General features: G+C 43.6%; 1 protein-coding gene across 1 annotated transcript in view; it reads left to right on the forward strand.

Moving 5' to 3' along the window:
• tjap1 (tight junction associated protein 1 (peripheral)) overlaps nucleotides 1-21029 on the forward strand; it is a 94728-nt gene that overhangs the window by 14426 nt on the left and 59273 nt on the right. Inside the window, exon 2 of the mRNA XM_072677640.1 lies at nucleotides 11819-11878. The gene's annotated coding sequence lies outside the window, so the exon portion shown is untranslated. The remainder of the gene's footprint in view (nucleotides 1-11818; nucleotides 11879-21029) is intronic.

Below are 21029 nucleotides of genomic sequence, written 5' to 3' on the forward strand. Positions count from 1 at the left end.
ATGTAATAAGGTATAAAAAGTAATGATTAAGTTAAGTAATAAGAATGAGTGTAAAAGCATGGTTGTATAAATTGAGATTGTGTGTTGTGAATAACGGCAGCAAGCAGCAAATCGAGTCGAGGCCCTCAACTTAATGCTAATGAATTGGACAGGGGTCCAAGGTCCTCAGCCTCTGCTTTCTGCTATTCCGTTCCTATTCTCAGCAGTGTGGTGCTGAACATGGTAAGAGGGGCTCATTACCTCTGTTTCTACTTTTCCCATTTTATATGCGTCTTTAAAATCCACACATTTATTAACGATTTTTAGATTAAAAATAACGCTGCATAAAGTATCTGTTGTTTAGGCTATTACACTTCCTGGTCGGAAGCTGGACCTTGCACACGCCTACACGCGTCAGCGCGAGCGCCCTCCAACGCACCCGCAATCGGCGATGGAAGCGCCTTGTCTGCTGGTGTGAACGCAGGGTTAGGCTTCAGCCGTTCCTGGTGACTTTGCAGGTTGCACATTATGGCTGCTTGAGAGCATCCTCCCCCAGGAGCGGCGAATCACGTGAGAGGGGACCGAAAAGAGCCGCTTCAGCACTGTTCTGGACTCCCCTAAGTGCACACAGCCAGAGGTCAGCTGCTATTAAAGAGACGGAAAGTGATTACAAATCTCGGCCGCTGTTGAGCTGCCGTTTCTGTCCTTCTGCAATATACACACACACACACACACACACACACACACACACAGTCTACAGTCATACATGCACATTTACACTGCCATCCTTTGGTGCACCTGATTGACGCATGGTAATGAGTTCCTTTTCATGTTGATTGTGCTTTGGCCCACTTCCCTGCTTTTTTATTTATTTATTTTTTTGGTGCAGCAGTAGAGCTGAGTGTAGGCAGTATTGGCAGCAGGCGGTGTAGCTGTTTTCCATAGGAATCATTGCAGCCTCATCCATGTCAGCTGATGCATATTCAGATGCATCAGCTGACATTCAGTGTGCCTTTCAATATCCAATCCAAATCCATCCTCTCAACGCTGCTCTCTAAAGATGATCTCGCTCTGTGGTATTAGGGGCTGGTGAAAATTGACAGCCTTTATTCTTGATGTATTTTGCCTCTTTTGTCAGTCTGTAGTGGGAGTACTGAGTACCTTTGGAGTGGATGTTTCATCATGCCTGGAATAGATTTCTCTGCTGTACCTGGATTGTGGGAATAAATTAATTCCCACATAGCTTCGCTCAAAGTAAGCTTGGTCACGTCGACATTTATTACTGGATTTCCCACGTTCCCCTGCGGTGGAGTTGGCTTCATTGTTAATTAAGCCCATCACCTCACAGCTTTCACTGATATTATTATTATTATTAGTATTATTATTATTATTATTTATTTTTTTATTTATTTATTTATTTTACATCTATTGAATAACTAGGTTGTGTACAAGAAGCTATACATTATCCTGATCCTTCCTAGATGAAATGACCAAATCCTTTACTGAAACAATTGCTCACGATATCTAGACATTGCAAAATAAATAAATAAATAAATACACCTGCTCATTCATGCAGTTATCTAATTAACCAATACTGTGGCAGCCGAAAATCATGCAGATGAAGGCCACAACGTTTAGGTAATGTTCACACCAACCATCAGAATGAGGATAATTGTGGTCAGTGCTTTTTGAGAGTGGTATGATTGTTGGTTCCAGGTAGGCTGGATTCAGTATTTCCTTCAGAATGGTGCATTGAGGAAGACGCCTCCAGTAATCCACGCTTCTGCTGATGGAGGCGCCTTGTTGACCAGAGAGGTCAACAGAGAATGGCCAGACGAGCTCGCCAGAAAGGGTCGGATGTCTCAAGCCTCTTTTAGACATGTGCGGTAAGCCAGAGGTTTTCTGGAGGAGGAGCTGAATGACCGGAATGAGCTGTACCGGACATTACCTGGACTTTATGCTGACAGCCTCTTAGTACAGAGTCCAGGCACTGTCCGAGAAAGCCCATGTGTGAATAGTGCAGGTCAGTTTCGGAAGAATTCCCAATGGTCGAGCAATATGATGATATTTTATTGTATCGTGATACATTTTTGTTATTGTGGTAACAATATGCTTTTCTAAGCATATCAAGGACACGGTTAGTGCTCAATAAGCACTGATCAGCTGCAGGCTTCATTACAAACAGTGTATTTAGACTGGTTAAATTAGATGAAGAGCAGCAGATGTTGAATAATAATCACTGTATTCAGTACATGAGTATCTGAATAGTAGTTTTTAAGGAATTGGAGATATTGTATATCATGAAAAAAAAATATTGTGATCTAGTGTTTTTACCATATCGCCCAGCCCTATGTGCTACACGGGTGCTACCCTTCACCCTAAACAACATGGAACATTAGATTTGAAAAACATCCGTACACTACAGCCCTGCAGAGAAGCGCCTGTGGGGCGCTTGGTGATGGTGGAGGCGATGCCGACGAGGACGTCAACCAAGACAGTTGAGGCTTTTGATTTGTTTTTGAATATGTTTTGTAACCCTACTGTCATCATCTGCACAGCACTCCAGCCATATCTAATTAGTAGGGCTGCAACAACGAATCGATAAAATTGACAATAATCGATTATTAAAAGTGTTTGCAAAGCATTTCATTATCGGTTCGTTGTGTTGCGTGATTTATGATTTACTCGCCTTGTCATATCCGCTTACGTCTTTGCTGGGAAAAGTAAATAAATACACAAGAGCGAGTTGAAGGAAGCGAGCTGGAGCGGAGGCGTGATCTTCAAAATAAGTTTAACATCAAGAAGTAAATGCATTCCCAAAAATGAAAGATGACTGACGCAAACGTAATGGCGCACTCGCGCTATATGAACCGGCACAGCAAGGCACATGCTGTTTTTTGCTTGTTAACTGGACAATGACAATGACAGTATGAGTGTGTGTGTTACTTTTATTATCAGTTTAATTCGCTTAAGCAGTGTTTAAATGTGCTTTATAAAAACATGTAACTTGTACACAGTGGTGGTTATTAATGATTAAGCTTCATATTTTAAGTATGAGTGAAGACACTACATACAGACTAAAGGCAATTCATCCTGTCTCACTCCTCACTCCAGTGCAGTGTTTGCATCAGCAATGCACTTATTTTTTTTATTTTTTAATTCATCTCATTTTTAATTTAATAATTTAATTTATTATTATTGAATTATTGTAAATTGAGTTCTTTTGAATAAAGACATGGAAATGTATTTTTAATCCAATTCATTGATTAATCGTCAAAATAATCGACGGATTAATCGATTATTAAAATAAACGTTACTTGCAGCCCTACTAATTATTCACCATTATATAAAGCATATTTATTTGTGTAGGGAATGGCAGAAACACAGTGCATCACATACACTTTGATTATGGTGCACTGCTGACTATGTTTTGCACTTAACATGTAAACCTTTATTTACAGCTTTGTCAAAATAAAAGCAATTTGAAATGCTCTATTTAGTGTTTTTGGAGTGAAATGAACAGTTTAGATTAATCGACTAATCTGCAAAATAACCGATAGATTAATCAATAAAAAATAGTCATTAGTGGCAGCCCTTGAATCCATGCTATGAAGAATTGAGGGTGTTTTGAGAGCAAAAGGAGGCCCTAGCCTGTATTAGTATTTGTCGTTGTAATATCTTTACATCAGGTGGCATGGGACTTTGGCAAGGTGGCTGAATACTTTTATGTAATTTTGATATTAAAATGAATTTAATATCAAATGAATTTTAATTAATATTATTATTTTCCCCCCTTATTCCAAAGTTTAAAAAATAGTGGTGATCCCTGTTCAGAAACAGCATTCACTGCAGGTGAGATTGCTCTGGAAGTGCACAGGCAGCTAGTATAGGAGGACGTTGCCCTCAGCCTATAGGGTGCAGGAATACAATAAGTTGTCTAAAAGCAATAAAATGAAAAAAAAAAAAAAAAAAGTCCATACCGGATTAGAAGCGTCTGTGTCCAATATTCTCTGAGGTCTCTGAGGGATTTGCAGCTGACAACTCATATGAAGCCTGGTTGGTTAAACTCGTAGGGACTTGGTGGTGATATTGGTCTTGTGATGAAAGGGGCTCAGCCTCGTTTGGGGGGCCCCCCTGGCGCCTGTATGGGAATTTGTGTTAGCATTCCTTCACAGTCCCCCTGCTGTGCTGCGCTGAGTGCGCAAGAGCTGCTTTTGCACTGGGACACGGTAGAATCCACTGTGAGCCAGATGCAGGAAACTGCTTCCGTTGGCTACTGGGAGCCCCGTGGGTCGGTGGATGGGTGGGAGCTAGGGAGGGTGGTGGTGGATAAGAGGAAGCCCCGCAGGGACTTACTGGCATGCTGAATTACCACACTAACTTAATATGGGCTGAGAGAGGCCAGATTTCCCAGCGTCCCTGTTCCTCTGCTGTCGTCTGTCTGGAAGAATAACAATGGTGACAGTGACGAACCGGATAAGTCCCATGTTGGAGTCTGTGGTTCGTCTGCAACCCAGACACATTTAGGTTTGTTTGTTTAGCTGGTTGTTTTGATGCCTCAAACTGGTGGTAAGGAGGTGGAACTGGGTCCTGAACATTTGGATAAACACATGCAAAAGTGGGAACAGGAAATTCTGTCCGTCTCTCTGCACGCCATGGGGAAATGAGTGGAACAAATCTGGCCTCAGGATTTACAGCAGCTCCGAGCCGAGGCAGGTTTGGTGCCTTTTCACGCACGGTTTTGATAGGAGGGCTTTGGCAACATTGTTCCTCAGAGGTCCTTCACTGCTGGCCTGTCTGCTCCCACTTTCACACGGTGGCAAATCCAGGTCATGATCAGTTCAGTCATGTTACTTTGTTATGAAGAGCTTCTAAGCTTCTCGCACTAGAAATAACCATCAGGCTTTTAGAATTCTGCAGACTTTACAACGAAGTGGTATGACATAACCTGAATAGCTTGCTTGCTATATAAACCAACTTATGACCTTGGCCAAGCTAACTTTGCTCTGCTATCTTTTAACCAAAGTATCAGATGGTTTTGGGTGGAAACTGCTGTCTGAGGTCACACCGGCACGTAGGCATGATAATTACATTATCAACTTCACGTACAGTAAATGGACAGGACCTCGATGTAGGTGTAGGTGACCTTGATTTTGCCCATTGTGTTTACTTGCATGTATTTTAGCAGATATGTTGCTGTTATGCAGTCGCACTGTTCTGGTCTCTCGTCTGCTCTCTGTTGGAGAGCAATGACCAGTACATCAATAATGCACCCCCCCCTATTCTGCACATATGTGAACTGTGGATTTACAGCCTAAGGCTTAACAATAATAGTGTGGAACACAGTTCAACTGCTGCTGCTGTAGTCTTTCACACCGTTATCCAAGCGATACACGAACATTTGTGGCTTGTATTCCAACGCAGGACGAGCAGAATCCGCTGTACACCGCACTTCATTTTCCCATGAATAAAGAAATAGATTTTTGAATAGCAGAGACGTGCGTCACAAGGACGGAAGTTAATCAATAAAATAAAAGTTGATTCATTCATGTATTATAAAAATAATCACAGTCCTTCAGTCCTGGTTTGCCCCTTAAAAAGCCTATGAACTACCAGCAGGCCAAAAGTGTTATAACAAACTTCTGTTACCAAAGAAAAGCCCCAGCAGATTGTACAGATGTCCCTGCAGTTACTAGGTAATGCACCTGGAGTGTTGAGGGGCTAAGCATTTTAGGTCCTTACTCCGACTTACTACCAAACACAGGATTAGTGAAGGTTGCTGAGCTAGCTGAGCGTTTCCACTTCATTGTAAGTTAAGAGTTGGGGGAGGATGTAACTGGGTAACAGGGCTGTCGTCTTCACTTTGGATTTGATTCAGATTTCTTCTTGCTCGTTTGTGAAATCTTTGAATATATTAGAATTTTAATTACAGTACCTTTTAGGAAGAGAAGTGGGCGCTCATAAATATAAAAAATCATCCCTAAAAGCATGTTGTGCTACAAACCTGCTGTGCTCAGCCTGAAATGGGTGGATGGAAGGATGGATGGAAGTCTGGAAAGGGAACATGGTTCATTTTTAGAGTTACTTTTCACCTTTCCATAATATTCTCGAGGCTAGTGACGTGTCCATGAATAAGGGTGCATGCATACACAGTGCTGGCTTGTGTGTGTGTGGGGGTGTGGGGGTGTAGTGGGGGGGCGGTCCCTACAGACTAGACAGAGGCAGATAACGCACCGTTTGCTATTCAGTTTAAACATATTGCATCATAAAAGCTGCTAAAGAGCTGTAACTGTATTTTTGGGTATGTCTCATTATACTGGGGTAGATGTACAGTCCTCTTTTAAAAGATGGGACATGTTTTTTTTTTTTTTTTTTTTTTTTTTGGGACATAAACGCCTTGGGGCCACCAGATCTCTCCAGATCGCTCTGAACACCGTGGTTAAAACGAAGACTCTGAACTGGATTGGGATTAAAATAGCCGATGCTCAATCCATTAAATGCCTGTATCAGCCCCCTACCACTGAATCGGATCAGGGCACCCCTACCTAAAATATTAAGTAAACGTGTCATATTATGCCTTTTGTAAATCGGGCCATCGCTTATGCCGTGTTCACACCACGCGGTTTTAACCCTGATTTTCCGTTCACAGGCAGGTTTTGGAAGTCTCTAAGAAAAACATCAGCTCAGAGGAAAATCAGTGTTCGCTGGGGGCTCCAAATATTGCTCTAGATCGGGACGTGTTAAATGTTCAAAGACTCGACCCGATCGGCTCGGCAAACGCCTGCCTGTCGGTGAGTCGAAATCCTGTAATGTGAAAAGTGTCACGACCAGGTTATGACCAGGTTAGGAGAGAGGAAAGCCAAGAAAGAAGCGAAAGGACAGCAAGCATGGCTACAGCGAAAGTTCCGCAGCCTTTTTGGAGCCAAGGCCCAGATGAAAAGTTTGTTGAACTTTGGCAGGTGAGCTTGTGCCTTTCTGATGTTTCTACCGACGTCTGCGATTTTTCCTGGAAAGCGTGTGTAGTGTGTGACCTGCTGTGGTTGAACAGTCGCGTAGTGTGCAAACCACAGTAAGCTGGAGTTGTGTAGTCTGAACAGTACTGCGACCTGTCGACTCTACAAGTCGTGTAGTGTGTCAAAGCCATTAGCTATTCATAGTGACCAGGGCTGCCCAAACTTTTGCACGCCACCGTATCCATGCACAGATACGAGATATGAAGTGGGAAGTCTGTCCAGCAGGCAGGTGTGCTTGAGCTCTGCTCAGTTTAAATTGGCATCTCCAGCCACGCAGTTCTCTCTCCATGCTCTTCTGGAACTCTCCAAACAACCCCCACAGCAGCCCCATCTCGATCCCGGTTGCTGAAGCATGAACCTGGAAAGCGCTTGTTTGTTCAGCACTTATTCTGCATTCCTTATCTCACCCACCCCTGCTCTGTGTTCACCGCTTTCATTAGACCACGATGGCAAAGAGCCCATGAAAAGTGGGCAAAGCGAGGCCGTAGATGAAATGTGTCTTTCCCTGTGAATGCTCGCCTGCGCCCCACTAATCTAAAGTGTATCGCTGGCGTTCGCTGGCGTCGCTTCTCGACTCTCCTGTCCCAAGCTGTTGGAACATCTGTTGAATAAGTGCGGTAAATCGGCCGCCCTGCACCGGGCGTCAGCCATGAAACCGCTGCTACTCTCCAAAGAGCCTGGAGGTGGAGAGAGAGAGGGAACGAGCTAAAGGCGACGTTGGACTGAAGGTGTGTGTTTGTGTGTGTGTGTTTGTGTGTGTGTGTGTGTGTGTGTCTCCCTGTCTTTGGGGGAGTTAACGCAAGGAAAATATCAGTTCACTCCTGAATTGGAGTCTCCATCTGTCCTCAGGCTTGGTGTGGCTCTGTGCTGTACACTGAGGTGTGTTGGCTTCCCTCCACTGCTTCTGATCGGCAGTGCAGCTCATCTCTCCCTTCTGACACAGAAAAACACACACACACAAACACACACTGACAACCTGCAGAACTTAAGACAGCCATTGCTACGCTCTAACTGTGATGTATGACTTTGGTTGGGGTGAAAAAAGGCCCAGATCAAGGTCGTCAAGGTCGCGGTGGGTCCAGAGCCTACCTGAAATCATTGGGGGCAAGGCAGGAATAACCCTTGGACAGGGCACAAGCTCATCACAACTTTTTGTAATTATACCAGAGTCTGATAGTGTTGCTGTCCTCTCTGGGTCCTCTCAGCTTCTTGGCATAGGATTCAGTTAGCCAGCTCCAGAGATTTGATGCTGGTTGGCTGGGTTGGCATTTCTCCCTTCTCCAGTTGACTTCGCTTTAGATTTGAGCCCTTTCAGCCTTACCTCCATATTCTCCTGAAGTAGCCATTGCATTTAGCCTCTAATGGCTTTCTCTAGCAGGCTGGGTGAAAGTGAATTATTACAAAGCAGTTTTGGGGTTTTATAATTGGCCTGTTTGCCAGTGTATGTTGTTCTTTTGAGAATCACAGCATGTCACTTCCATTTACCAGACTCTTATTATCCAACAATGCCAAGATAAAATTCAATTTCCCATTCTAGGGCACCTTTTAAGACTACCGGCCCCTGCACACTGGGTCGGTTTCCACCTCAGCTACAGTTACTAGCCTAGTCATACTTCTCTCAGATTAAGAACAATACATTTACTACATTTAAAGTCTTTTTTAACATAAGGTAGTAAATATTTACTACTAAATATTTACTACTGAAATAGACTCTTGTTTTCTTATTACATTTGAATAATTCTTCAAAAAGTAATTGTTTATAGTTTATTTATACTTTCATACGGAAATGATTATACTTATATGAAACTACATACAATAATATTAATTATCTGCTTTTAGGCATCTTTTATGACTTCTTTGACTTCTAATTTTAACCCATTTTTTTTACACAATTTGGAGGGCCAATTACCGCCTCTTTTGTAAACTGCCACTGATGCATTCAAAAAGAGTCGCTAGGCAGCCTGCATGCTCAGGGGACGTTGTGGTTCCTCAGCTCCAATGTGTGACGTGGGGAGGAAGTCCACTAACCCACCCCTGAGAACATAAGGCCAATTGTGCTCTCTCTGATTCCAGCTGCTGATGGCAACCAGATTTGACCCAGCGATCCTCAGGTCATAGCGTCAGCGCCTTAGTCCACTGGAGTATGTATAGACTACTGAAGTGTGTCACTACTGAACTCAGGAAGGCCTTTCCATTTGTTGTGCTGTTAAATTGGGACCAAGAAATAGGAAAAAAACTATGTATTAGGTCGTACTTCACCCACAGCTTACAGCTAAAAACACCAAGTTAAGTCCCAGTTAGCTGGAACCAAGCCTTTACTGCTGCACCTGTCCTGTGATTTCATTCTCTCCTATTCGAGTCGTTCTTTTAACTTGTTTCAGTGGTTCTTCAGTTGGTTGGCGTTTCAGAGGGTATGTGGCATGTTAAATATGTGGTGTCAAACGCAGAACCAGTCCACAAATAGACACTTCGTTATGACCTCCTACCTCAGCGGCTCTGTGGCTCCGTCAGCTACGGCACTGTCAGCTAAGCATGCTTTGTAAGCGTTTCAAGTGAAAATGCTACTGGAAAGGTTTCTCCCCGTACTCTGAACCATTAACTCTTCTAGAGGAAAGGTTAGACAGGTCATTTAGCTCAGTCTGGAACTCTGACCGGCGCTCTTGTTACGTAAACGCTTAACTGTGACCTTTTTTACAAACTCCATGTTTCGTTTTCTTCGTAGCGGTAATGCAGTTGTCCCCGTGACGGATTGCTCACGGTGCTGCTTCTGCTGCGGCCGACAGCACAGTCGTTTCTACAGTTTCTGCAATTGCTTTGTACACTGTCAATCGTCACGGTGATTGCGAGGATATTGTCAGTGTTTAGTTTTTTGTCCTTTTCCTTTTCCTGGACGTTTTCGTTGTGATGTTCCAGCTAAGCCATGGATGAAGAAGTGCAGGCTTTTCAGATGTTGCCCTGGATCTATCTGTGGCAACGCACTTGAAGCGGTTTGAACAGTACTTTGGGTTATTTTCGTGTTGGTGGACTGTCTGTAATCGCCGTCTTGACGTCGCTTAAAGCTAGCGCGGCTCTGTGTTCTCGCCGAAGATCTTTTAATGTCTGAGAACGTCTCCGCTCTCGTATCCGTGCGGTAGAAATTGATTTAGTCCGTTTCACGTGGCTTGTGTGAGCAGCATTCGACATCCCTCCTGCTGCTACCGAGCCTCGTTTCGGAGTGTGCATTTCATTGCCAGTGCTGGTTCTCTCTCTCTCACTCTCTCAGCTGTTTAGCTGTGCCGCCCTGGCTGTGGCTGGAGAGAGCGTTTACCTGCAGCAATAGCAGGTCTCTGACTGAAATGAGGATGGCAACGCTGCTTCCTGCCTCCTACCTGCTCTGTTGTCTCTCTGAGGTTTTTATTATTGCTTCTCACGCTGCGTAATTGCATTGTTCGATCTCAAAGCACCATGGCTTCAGAATGAGGGGGAGCAAAGCGATCAGAGGTGCTATGCAAATGGTCTATGAAATAGCTCTGGGGCAATGCTCGGAGGGTGGGTGGTTGGGTGGGTTTGTGAAGTTGACTTTTTCTGAAAGCTTTACAGTACCTGGTGCCTTTCCTTTTTCCTCCGATTACCCAATTCTCTGTTGTTAGCACTGCACTGTACTGTACTGTCCTGATGGCTTAAAGTCAAATTAGTATAATTTTAGGCCTTTAAAGTAGAGCATGAGCTGCTCCAAACATTGATGCCACCCAGCTGACGTTGAGTACCCGTCCTGTCCTTTTTAGCTGCATGTTCTTCTTCCAGTAATCTGTTGTTTTTCAGATTTGCAAACATGCTTCTCAAACCACTGAAGATGTTGCGCTTCCCTTTTGTCAGAAATAGCCAGATTCCAGAACTTGTGCAGCTGATTAGAGATATGTGAGAATGTAAAGATGTAGCCGAATGAAACCGACCTAGCACTTGAAGCAGTCTTTGGCCTGTTTTCCACTGCAGGGCCGAATGGTACCGTTCCGTGCCGGTGCAGACAGTTAGACCACTTAAGGTTCCTTTTTTTTTTTTGCTGTGTTTCTAAATCAGGACCAGGAAGTTCATACTGTCTCGTGAAAGTAGTGTGACAGTTGCCTTCATCGGATGTGTCCAGTCTCACATTCCCACCCTGATTTCACAGAGTTAGCAAGTTAGCCTTCTAACCTGTGAAACGGAGATGGATATGGACCGGAATGATCTAGAACTCTGGGTCTTGCGGCACAAAGATGACGCACATATGGAGCCAAAAAGTGGATCTCTATGTCTACATTAAGCCCTCCCACCAAACGGTTGTGTGGCCCCAGATGAAGTCAGCTAAGAAAACCGGCGTGTTCTCAGGCAAGTTCTTAGAACACAGGGATCCAAATAAATAAAATAATAGATAATAATAATTGGGGAGTTCAGGTACAGAGATTAATGAGTTAGGTGGAGCGCTGAGATTGCGAGATCAGGAGAAAGGGCTGGGGGTTTATGCTCTACTGTATGCACTATTTAGTTGTATGTAGACAGAGAATGTCTAATTATTATTCATTTTAAAAGAATGGCTTGGTGAAAAATCTAATTTACACAATTCCATAATTAGACCAAATAAGGATGTCCCAATACCAGAGTTTAAAAAAATATATAAAATAAAATAAATGTATTTCAAGTTTTTTTTGTTGTTTTTTTTTAAGCTACAAGAGTGGGAGTGAGTCTTTGGTTAATAAAGTGTCATCACAAAGACGCACAGTGACCATTATAACTGGCACAACATTAAAACTGTTTGCATATGCATATGATTTTTTGTTACAGCTAGGTCAACTCTCTCTTTACATCTACAGGTACCCCATCACCAGTCTTCCCGGACTCCAGGAGGACACCAGGATCTACACCTGCATCAGGTAACCAGGTATTGTTTCAACAGGAACTTGCGTATATACAGTATCTGCGATGGTGTAGAGCCACTCACACCATCACAATAACCTTTAAAGAGAACAATACTGTCCTAGACAACAGTTAGCTCCAGCTGCGCAACCTTCGGCTCGTGTCTGCTTCATCCCAGCCATGCTGTTAACTCACAATAACACATTCCCTCTTGTGTTCTGTTGCTTCAGTGACACTCACGCAGCCTTAGTTAAGGTAAGCAGGTAAGCTTGTTGATTAGAACAAGATGGCCTCTGGCCTTGTTTCTAGTATAAAGTCCAGCACTGGCTTATAATCATAAATCGCTATCTAGCGATCTTTATACATCAAGACCAGCTTTCTTATATAAGGACTAAGCGCTATAAGAAAGTAAAACCGGCACGCTGCTTGTGGTCAGATGACCACAAGTCTGAAGCTTCTAGGTACAGGAAGGTTGGACCAGCACGGCGTTTCTGTTGCCTACATGACTCCTTGTGTATGCTTTGGAGATGCTTAGACACTTGAATCCGTGAGTCGCAGCAGACCTGTTGCTTCTCCTGCCCTTAGCAATGCACATTTTGACACTTTGTTGTCTTCTTCGTGTTTCTGATGTCGATTACATGTGTAAGCTTATTGTTCTGCCCACCCTCTCTGTCACAGAGAACTTTGCCTAACAATGACGGCTGTTGTAGTTTCCATATAATAAAAAAAGAGTTTGGGAATCGACTTGGCACCAAAGTATCGGTTCTCATGACCTCAGTAACCCCAAATGTAGCTGATCAGCCAAGTCGATGTTTAGTGTAGTGCCTGAAATTTGCTTCTTTGGTTTAGTTGATTACTAGGCTAATGTAGCTAGTGATGGACGTCTGTAGTGACCCAAGATTATTCTAGGCATGTTTACTTCCCTCAACCCGCTCATACTGCTTCCAGTCCTTAGGTCTGAAGCAGCAACACTAACCATACCGTTACATGCTTTACCTAAAGCTTCGGAGATACCTCAACTTTCCAGAAGACAATGATCCCAAGCACAAGGCTAACAACACATTAGCGGTTGGGCAACGAAATGGGAAATGTTCTATGACGAGCAAGTCAAAGTCCAGATCTCAGTCTGTAGCACTGTTTGAAAACTGTGATCCACAATCATCATCCAAACAGTCTGAACAACCTGCAGCAGATCTGCCTGGAGGAATGAGGAATAGGGAAAAGCCGCTCTCAAACAGCGAGCAACACTGGTAGAAGCCAGTAAAATGGGACTGTCTGGAGCCGCCATGGCCAGTACCAACGGTCAGCTCCATCCAGTAACTTTGGGTGGAGGTTACGGGGTGTTTGTGACTCAGAACTAATCATCAGAACTTGACCTCACTAATGCTCTTGTGGCTGAACGTGTTTGTTATGAGGGGAGGTGGGGGGTAGCGAGGGCTCAGCGGTTAGAGCGCCGGGCTTTTGATGACAGGGTTGTGGGTTTGATACCCGGGCTTGACAAGCTGCCGCAGCAATGGCAGCCCACCTCTTTGGGCACGTGTGCTCGCTGTCCACTGTGGGTGGGTGGATGTGTGTGTTCACTGCACGGATGGAATAAAAACGAAAGCCAAATTCTATCTGTGTCCATCACAAATGGTAAATATGGTTGTAAGCCAGAAAACATAAAGCTGTACTGAGCTTTTTGAGCTTTTACTGGTGAGGAAAGATGTAGAGCTTGGGGGAAGACTAGACAAGCCCAGACAGACACAGGCAGATGATGCCGGTGAATCAGCACCTTACAAATATTATAAATATTGTGTTTCAACAACCGCACCATCCATACCAATCTAAATAAATGCCTGGTCAGTAGGGGCTTCAACTGCATGATTTTGTAGATGGATGTGAAATCAATCTGTAGAGCTCTCTGAATATTCATGATTTATTTATTTATTTATTTTTCATGTTTTATTTTTGCTCTAGTTGTTGAGCGTTCGTCTTTCTTCATAAAAGAAAGCTTTTATTTACACAGGTTTGCTAACTTGACATCTCACTGTTTCTGAAAGCCGTGAAGCAGATGATCAGTTGGTAGTCGCTGCAGCGTAATGGTGTCTAAAATATGAGCCTTAAATGTGTCTTCAAATGTCAAGTCTCCAATACAACAGCAGCAGCAGCAGCATCCCTTTTGGAGTTTCTACAGGCTGACAAATCCAGAGCCAAAGAACCATGCTGACATTTCCAAATGCGCTTATTGCTGAAAGACATTTTCAGGAACACAGTTTTGACGCCATGCAATCAAATTATGAGTCAGCAGTCTTATCACAGAAAGCAGCTCAAATGCACGAACGTTGAGGAGAGTAATTGTATTAAAAGGCGAGTGAGTAACGGCCTTATCTAAATACTTTTGCGAACTGCAAACTGTATTAAAGTTTTTCCCTCACAAACAACAGGATGCAGACTCGGGTAATTAAACACACCTGTCCAGGAGGTAATAAGGCTTTGATTCATTACTCTCATACACTTTTATATCCTAGTATATTCTTTTCTCATTTCCTCTGAACGCTACAAGCACAAATCTACTGTTCTGCTTGTACTGGTTTCCAAATCAGAGATGGCTTTCTTTTGAAGGCCTGCGAAGCTCTGCCACTATTAATAGCACCACTATTCACTATCTACACCATGATTATTATATTATGATTATGATCAGAGCAGTTCAACAGTATAGATGGTTTGGTAACTTTAACAATAATGTTTAAATAGTTCTGACCAGAGGAGGATGGGTCAGGTCGCTCTGAGGGAGTTTTTCCTTGCCACTGTCGCCGTTGGCTCTCTCACTGGGGGTCTTGGATCCTTCATGTCTTCTTATGTTATTTTTTTTTTTTGTCTCTGTCTTTTACTAATTACTTATTATGTAAAGCTGCTTTGTGATGACCACAGTTATAAAAAGCGCTATACAAATACATTTGACTTGACTCTGGGTGAACTCCATTATTGCACTCCCCCCAAAAGCTCTCGGTTTACGGTATTACCAGGGGCAGGGAGTAGCACAAGTTGCCCAAATATTGCAGATGGTTCTACATTTACGTAACTTCCATATCCTCTCATCCTGCATTATTTTAAAACCGAAAAACGAGCAAATATGACGTAAAGTTTGCTCACAGGTTGACGAGCTATGTGAACTATGTGTGCAGTTACAAAGCGATCATTAGATAAATGTTAAACTGCTCTGAATCAGGACAGACAGAGAAGCTGCTGTCTGAACGCCCACGTATAAATGTTGCTATTGACTAACTGCTGAGCTACTGACGCAAGTGCATAAGACAGCAAAGTCGAGCAACTGGTGTTGGGAGTAACAGAAGGAGAAGTGAGACCGTTTCCGCCATGTTTGGACTCGTAGCCGACTATCTAAGCTTAGATAAATGAGCCAACAGGCTAAACGCCACAGCACAGCCAGTGTTCCAGCTAACTGAGGCTCACATCACACGTTCAGAGGATGAAGCCTCATATCTGAGAGCACAAAGCCTGAAAGGGTGAATAGTCCTGGGAGTGTTTTTGACACGTTCAGGCACGTCTTAGTAGACTGTTTCATCCAGGTTTGTTTGCTCTCCTACTAAACTTGCAACTTCAGTGAGCTTTTACATTTTTTTTTTTATTATTTATTGATCTGTTTTCAGAGCATGACATTACTAATAATTGAGCTCCCATAACCTGTAGCTCTCTTAGATGCACATACGGACAGGAAGTTTACTTGCCCATGTACTAGATAGGCACAGAACAGAACTTCGACCCATCAGACATGTCCAAAAAAACTCATTTTGAGACACCATCTACATTTTTAAATTCAGTGGTACATATTGCATTACCGTTATACCACCCAACCCTAATCGAAACTCGATCTGGTTTAAATGGTCAAAATCAGTTTGATAGTTTGAGGAATAATAGGTAAAAAGAGGTGTAGCGATATCGAGGAGTGTATATACTGCTTCATGATGACTCAGTTGGTTCTCTGCTTTGCCGCTTGTTTGGTGACTGCCATTCGAAGCCAGCTGCCTGCTGCCATATGTGCAGTAGGCTAGTCTAGTGGAGTGGCCTGAGGATGAGGAGGCAGCCTCACATTGGGCTGACAGCTCCCAGACTCAGCCCTTCACATCCTAGTTCATTCACTAGATTGCTTGCTTGCTCGCTCGCTCGGCCACTGACTCCCTCCCTCGTTGCACATCGTGCTGCCTCAGTCCCACGCATCGGACCATGCACACAGAGTCTGGAATCTTCCCTGACTCAGCCCTGCATCCTACATCACGGGTGGAGTTTGTCCACACTGCCCAGTGCTGACCCTCGGCCCATGTGACCGCGTGCTGGGCCGGTGTACTAGGAGCTGAGGGGCTGATGGGATTACACAGTGCTCAGCGGCCGAGGATTTAAGCCTTTGTCAGAAGAGAAATATGTCACTAGGATAAAAGTGGACTGTAGTCATAGTGTGGAGAATGCCTTGTGGAAAGCCAAAGAGGCTTGAGCTATGATGTACGCATTTTGGCATGTCTCATCTTTTACTTATTTGTTGCTGTGGTATTGCAAGTGGTTGCTATAGTGCATGCATCTGTCTTTAATCTAAATCGGGGTTTACTAATAGAAACAATAAAAAAAAGGGGGTTGTAGACACCCCTTCTATTAAATTCACTCAGCTACTTTAAGACAAACCCATTGCTGACACAGATGTGCAACATCTGTAGAGAAGTTTCGCCAATAGAATAAAACTCTCTTGAGCCGGTACAGTTGAATTTGTTGGCACCATGCCTTATGCCAGGCATGTGCTAGATGGGTATAAAGACCCCCAGCATTGAGCTCCATCCAGTATTTTTGGGATGAGGTGGGGATGAGGTGGGCTCACTGACACTTTTATGTCTGAATACAATCGAATCCTCACAGCAATGCTCCAAAGTCTAGTAGAACGCTGTCCCTGTACAGTAGCGATGGTCACTACAAAAAAGCAGAATATACTTGTTTAAAACCCTTGAAACGATAGATACACAGGTGTCCCAATACTTTTGTCCATATATCGTATGTTCAGCATACTGTATTTTTACTCTTATTTGTTCACTCCGTCCACATTTGTCCACATATTTTCAATGGGTTTGAGGTCAGGACTTTCAGTAGGCCGTTTCAAAAGCTTGATATGTTAGGCTGCTTTTTCAAATCCACTTTTAAGGTGTTAGGGGTCATTGTCCTGTTGGAACACCCAGTTCTGTAAAAGTTTCATCCATTCAGCTGATGGTTTGAGGTTTTGCTGAAGAATTCTGAGGTAGTCCTCCTTCATTATACCATCAACTTTGTGCCATTTTATGAGCTCTACTGGCAGCTAAACATCCCCAGAGCATGATACTACCACCACCATGCTTAACAGTTAGTACAGTATTCTAGGGGTTAAATGCCTCACCCTTACTACTTCTGGTGGCAAGTGCTGGCCAACATAACCAGTGGTGTAGAGGTATGCTTGAAGTATTTTTGGGCTTCAGAATTGCCAGCCTGAACCCATGTTTCAGAAAGGCCAATGAGTGACCTTGAGTGTCCCAAAAACCTTTGCTCCTTCTCATTTTGCTTCTCCTCCTCCTCCTTTCCTATTTCTCACTTCCTATCCTGTATAAACGTAGAGGAATCGAGAGGAGGGAAGGCGCTGAGGAATGAGGAATGAAGAGAACGAGCGGTAACTGGGGAATCGAGACAGCTGATCCACTTCCGTGCCATGAGATTTGACGCTGATTATTGATCCAGTCAGTCAATCACAATGTTGGTTTGAAAGCACACCCTCACACAGCTGGTAGCCAATCAGGGTTGCTGCACTGGGAAAGCCCATTTACACCTCTGTGACCGTTTTCTTTTTTCTTTTTTTCTATTTCACATTAAGTACAGATTGGTTATCTGAGTTACTTCAGACTTTCTGTCAGCTTGAACCAGTCTTGTCATTTTTGTCAGCTTCTGCCATCAACTAAGTGGTTCTGGCTGCTGAACTGCTGCTCACTGGGTGCTTTTTCTTATGTGCTGAACATCCCAGGAGATGATAACTCGCCTGGCACCAACAAGCATGTCATGCTCAAAATCTTTTTTTTTTTTTTTTGTGTTGTACTGCTTTTACACGATTGGCTTTTCTTCTCAAACTTTATGCTAAACTATGTGAAATCAAATATGGTCATTTTGATGAGCAGTAATTCTGCTATGTTCCTCCCATATAGATGATTTGCTGTATTGGTATAATTACATTTACATTTTCGACATTTAGCAGACACTCTTATCCAGAGCGACTTATAAAAGTGCTTTGCTATTTACCCAAGAAAGAAAAACCTTGAAAAGGCTAAAATTCTAAGATATCTCTAAGTTTAGACACTACTAAACACAAGTCAGTAAGGAGACCATAATACTCAACTATTCGCCCAAGTATTCTCAGAAGAGGTGGTTCTTCAGTCTGTATTTGAAGACAGCGAGAGACTCTGCTGTTCGGACACCCAGGGAAAGTCTGTTCTACCACTTCAGTGCCAGGACAGAAAAAAGCCTGGACGCTTATCTTCCATGGATCTTAAGGGATGGCGGGTCGAGCCGAGCCGTACTTGAAGCTCAAAGGGCTCTTGGTGCGGATCGGCTTTTGACCATTGCCATCAAGTACAGAGGGGCTGGTCCAGTCTTGGCTTTGTAGGCCAGCGTCAGGGTTCTGAATCTGAAGTGAGCAGCAGCAACAGGAAGCCAGTGAAGAGAACGCAGCAGTGGAGTGACATGGCTGAACTTTGAAAGGTTGAAGACGACCCGTGCCGCTGCATTCTGGATAAGTTGCAGGGGCCTGATGGTGCGCAGAGGGAGACCAGCCAAAAGGAAGTTGCAGTAGTCAAGTCTTGAAGTGAACAGAGACTGGACGAGCACCTGGATGGCCTCTCTAGAGAGGAAGGGTCGAATTCTCTGGATGTTGTACAGGAGAAATCTGCACGAATGAGATTTTTGCATACCACTGTAATATTAAATAGGGTTGATCTTTTTGCAGTACGCTAACCTAGATAAGCTTTCGGTCGTTTAGTGCATAATATAGGTCACTGAACATCATACATGATCAAAGGTACATGTTAGGATCAGCCAAGCCTGTGTTATACCAGTGTTATGCCCCCAAAACAGAAATGACAGAGGCCTTGTACTCAACTGGTCTCTAGTAGATTTTCAAGTCCTCCTTATGTCCAGATTGTAGGCATGTTGGTATTCTCCATTTTTCTGAACATCCAGAGAACTCTGCAGTGCTCCATGTTGATGGCTTTCCTTTGTCATCAAGAAACACTTTGTCTGTTTGTTTGTTTTTTTGCACTCAGGTTTGTACGATTCCGTTTCCTTGGCTGCTGTAATAAATGATGGGGAAGACATTCTGCTTCACAGATGTTCTCATAAAAGCTACAAAAAAGAAAACCCATAATAAAAAGACCTATTTGTGCTAAAGGCACTGTGGAATATGTATTGTTTGTCAGACAAGTGTGTTGCCTTTTTAAATTGAGCTGTTTTGCAGTTTTTCCCCATAAAGGCATGCTAAGCAATTGCTCATCAGTACCACAGTCTGGTGGGGAACGAGGTTTTTCCGATGGCTTTTCCAGATGAATGAGACTGAGAGCATGTTCAGAGTATCTCAGAATTGTATTTATTTATTTATTTATTTATTTTTATTTATCACCACATTCAGAGCTTGAAAAGCAGCGCAAGGACACACAGCATCTTGACAGTGTTGACGTGGATGCAGTTATTTATTTCCGCATGCTAAAAGGCTTTAAGTTGATCCACAGATTCCTAATGATTTGACCATATTTATCCATTAAGGAGGCATCTGCTGTGCACATGACTAGTTCAGCTTCTCACTTTGAGCGTCCAGCAGGTTCCTGCATTCCGGGACACTGACCGTCTAAGAGGAGAAGCAATTGCTCAACTTTCTAGTGTTGCGTCAGTTGAAGGAGGCTGGCGAGATTGAAAGCTGAAAGGTGAAATGGGCCAGATTGCTCCTCTAATAGAGGCTGATGGCACTTTAGGATTGCGATGTGATGTCCCCAGCCTTCAGTGGCAAGCTGTGCGGCCTCGTCGAATTTATTCCGAGCCTCTGAAATGACCTTGATGCCAGGACTCTTCTTCTTATTTCGTGGGCAGCCTGAAGCGGTTCTTGATTTTTTTGCAAAACAACCGGCTGGTTGATGACACAGCGCTGCAATGACACCGCCACAGCGCAGCATCTTCACTTTATTCCTTCCTTCTCTTCCTCCCACCGCTTCAGTGCATTACGCTTTGTCACTAGTGGGGTTTCCATTGTAAAGGAAATCAAAGACGCCTCCAGCTTGGCCGGCCTGCCTGCCTTCCCGCCTGCCTGCCTTCCCGGAAAGGGTGTCTAGTTTATTAATAAAAGAATAGCTTTGCGTTTGGGACGTCTCTGGGAAGCGGCTGCGAAGAGAAACAAGAATTGCCCACCGAAAAGGGTTTTATTGACCGTTTGTGACAAGAACATTGGAATTCTCACTCATGCTGCTCTGAGTTACAGTGATAATGCAACAGAGGAGATTAGACGGTAGTGGAATAGACAGTCTGATGTTCAATGTGCAGTAATACAAAAGATGAACAGTGGCACAGAACCCTTTCCAGTATATGATTAAGTGCAGTGCAGTAATACAGAATGTTCACAGCTAGTGCAGAAAGGCAGTACAGTGGTTTTACGTGACCGCGTGAAATATGTGTACAGGCAGCCTCCGTTAGCAGAGCTGTAGTACTAGTACTGCTTCTTTACTCTTGACTATGCCTCCAACAGCAGGCTTGTCAGTTTCATGCATCCTGTGTTTAGGGACTGCAAATCCTGTCAGTTGTACAAGTGTGTGTGTGTGTGTGTGTGTGTGTGTGTGTGTGTGTGTGTGTGTGTGTTTGGGGGGGGGGGGTCTTGTCTCATTACAACTCTAGTACAGACATACACTAGATGTGTTTTTAATGCCATTTGAATATCTACTGGTCTTTCTCTTCTCATGTGAAGTGCCGTCAAACTGTATAAGCCCTGGTATAATTTAAAAGTCATTCTACAGCTAGAAACCACAGAGACTGGCCTTGAACAGTAAAGCTTCTGCTTCCATCACTCCTTTGATTATAAGCTCTCAATCCTGCAAGCACTTGTAGGAGTTTGATCTGCATTTAAAGTAAAATTCT

Source organism: Salminus brasiliensis, chromosome 4 (genome assembly GCF_030463535.1).
Source record: "Salminus brasiliensis chromosome 4, fSalBra1.hap2, whole genome shotgun sequence".
NCBI lineage: Eukaryota > Metazoa > Chordata > Actinopteri > Characiformes > Bryconidae > Salminus > Salminus brasiliensis.